Here is a 2,435-nt window from a genome sequence, read left to right on the forward strand (position 1 = left end):
GATTGAGTGGTAGAGGCCTACTTAGCAAGTGTAAGAACCTGATTTCAAGGGACTGTAACACAAAAATGGAAGAACAAATGAAGGGAAAATGATACATTTTCATACCCTTGAGATCTAAAAAAAGACAGCATTTAAGGCCAGTTAAAGGTGTCTTCACTAAAGTACTTCCATTGGATATAGGAACTGGAACATCATTTTGAAATCCCCCCTTGATGATCTACTAATCTGCTTTTCCTAATATTGCAAGTGTATTGATTTGAACATGTATGAAGTTTCAGTGACTCTAGTTATACTTCTCTAAAAAATAGCTGATTGAAACCAGGAAATCCCGTATATGGCAACCCAGATAATGGATTTTTGCAATGGCAATTTGGTAAAATGAAGAATGTTAAGGCAAAGTTAAAGCAGTAAGGGATTACTAAGTAATATGTGTATGGGTGTGGCTGTCTGTCTGTATCTGTGTCTGTGTCTGCCTCTGTCTCTATCTCCCTTTCCCTAAATGAGATAGAAAAATAGCAATGTACATTGGAGGGCTAATGTTAGGAGGCTTTTAGCTATATTCATTAGAAATCAAAGAAATAGATTCTTTATTACCAAAGTTTCTGAGAGGTCCAGTGTGATCCCCAAGTAAATATTGCTTTCGCTAGGGTTTTGATCTTGAAAATAACCTCAATCCATATGGTCCTTCAATGGGCAACCTCAACACCACTTGAGACCTTGGTAGCAGGACAACACTTGAGGTAGCAGCTACAGCAGCTGAATCAAGATGGATCGGAGTCAGAGTCGTGGTCATGGCCAGAGGTAGCATGAAGGATGATAAGGACAAGAAAAGGAAATATGAAGTACCTGTACCAACTAGAGTGGAGAAATAGAAGAAGAAAACGAAGTGACCAGATGCTGCCAGCAAACTGCCACTGGTGACACCTTACACTCAGTGTCGCTTGAAATAACTGAAGTTAGAGATAATTAAAGATTATCTTCTCATGGAAGAAGAATTTCTTAGAAATCAGGAACAAATGAAGCTATTTGAAGCAAAGCAATAGGAGGAAAGATGGAAGGTGGATGACCTGGGGGGGGACCCTGATGTCGGTAGGCACCTTGGAAGAGGATCATTGATGACATTTGTGCCATGGTGTCCATATCTGTGGGCTCTGAGCACTGTGTCATCATCCTTTCCATCCTGGAAAAGAACCTGCTGGAACCAGGCTGCTCAGTCCTGCTCAACCACAAAGTGCATGCGGTGATAGTGATGCTAATGGATGACACGGTCCCCCTGGTCACAGTGATGAAGTTGGAGAGGCTCCCCAGGAGACATATGCAGATATAGGTGGCTTAGACAACCAAATCTAGTATATTAAGGAATCTGAGGAATTGCCTCTCACTCATCCTGAATATTATGAAGAGATTGGTATAAAACACCCCTCATTCTCTATAGGCCACCTGGCACAGGTAAAACTGTTGGCTAAAGCAGTAGGAAATGAAACATTGGCCACTTTCTTGAGAGTGGTGGGCTCACAACTTATTCAAAAGCACCTAGGCAACGGGCCCCTACTTGTATGGGAATTGTTTCGAGTTGCAGAAGAACAAGAACCATCCATTGTGTTTATTGATTAAATTGATGTCATTGGCACCAGAATGTAAGATTTGGACTCTGGAGGTGAGAGAGAAGTTCAGAGAACCATGTTGGTGCTGTTAAGCCACTTGAATCATTTTGATTCAAGGGGGCATGTGAAAGTGATCATGGCCCCAAACCAGATAGAAACTTTGGATCCAGCACTGATCAGACTAGGCTTCATTGACAGAAAGTTTGAGTTCCCCCTGCCAGATGAGAAAAAAAATAAGCTCACCTTCCACATTCATAAAAGCATGACTGTCCTGGCAGACAACGTGACTCTAGATGACTTGATCAGGGCAAAGATGATCTCTCTGGGGCCAACAATAAGGCAATCTGTACGGAAGCTGGGCTGATGGCCTTGAGGGAACACAGAATTAAAGTAACAAATGTAGACTTCAAAAAATCTAAAGAAAACCTTGTTTATTCAAAACAAGAAGGCACACCTGAGGGGCTCTATCTCTAGGAACCACAACTGCCTCAGGAAAGTGATGGGAGTTTCCCTGGCTCTCCATTGGGAAGCCATTAGTGCCTGCCCAGTGGAAACCATGGGTCAGATGATTTTACTAAAAATTCCCCTTTGTCTTAGGAAATGTGGCTTGTAGGTCTCACATCTGGCAATCTCTGTTGTCTATGCTGTGCAGCACTCTGCTTCCCAGTAAAGTGCATTTTTCAGAAAGAAAGATAGAAAGAAAGAAAGGAAGAAAGAAAGGAGGAAGGAAAGAAGTAAGGAAGGAAGGAAGGAAGGAAGGAAGGAAGGACAGAAAGGAAGAAAGGAAGGCAGAAAAGAAGAAAGAAAGAAAGGAGGAAAGAAAGAAAGAAA

General features: G+C 42.0%; 1 pseudogene; it reads left to right on the forward strand.

The window, feature by feature from the left end:
• Positions 1-766: 766 nt before the first annotated feature.
• Positions 767-2,078, forward strand: LOC150039714 (26S proteasome regulatory subunit 4 pseudogene; annotated as a pseudogene).
• The last annotated feature ends 357 nt before the right edge of the window (positions 2,079-2,435 follow it).

Source organism: Megascapheus bottae, unplaced genomic scaffold, assembly GCF_031878675.1.
Source record: "Megascapheus bottae isolate mThoBot1 unplaced genomic scaffold, mThoBot2.hap1 HAP1_SCAFFOLD_302, whole genome shotgun sequence".
NCBI lineage: Eukaryota > Metazoa > Chordata > Mammalia > Rodentia > Geomyidae > Megascapheus > Megascapheus bottae.